Here is a 481-nt window from a genome sequence, read left to right on the forward strand (position 1 = left end):
GGAACCACTGCAGCATTCCATGTGGCGAGAGGGGGGATTAGGAGCGGGTAAAGGAGGTGAGCGAGGGCTTGGAAAAGCAAAGGAGGTGGTGAGAGGGGGCCACGGTGGTGGGATAAGGGAGAAGGGATAGGAAGGGTGACTGGGATTTAGAGGAGTGAAGGGGGGGGTAAAAGGGGTTAAGGGCGGGATAAGGGGGCAGAAGGGGCCTGGGAGGCGTAAGAAGCGTGGTGGGGTAAGAAGGGAGATAAGGGAGGGGGAAAGGAAGTAACAAGGGGAAATAAGCAGGGATAAGGGAGGGAAGGGGAGGGTAAGAGGAGGCAAGAGGCGTGAACGAGGGTAAAAAGGCAGGTAAGACGAGGGTAAGAGGGGTGGAGGGGAGATTAGAGAGGTAAGCGAGGGGATAAGGGGGACAAGAGTGGGGCTAAGAGGAGGGAAGCGCTGGTGTGAGACCCGCGGTTCAGGAGCAGGAGGCCCCGGCGTG

This window comes from Corvus brachyrhynchos, unplaced genomic scaffold (genome assembly GCF_000691975.1).
Source record: "Corvus brachyrhynchos isolate BGI_N302 unplaced genomic scaffold, ASM69197v1 scaffold43, whole genome shotgun sequence".
Lineage (NCBI taxonomy): Eukaryota > Metazoa > Chordata > Aves > Passeriformes > Corvidae > Corvus > Corvus brachyrhynchos.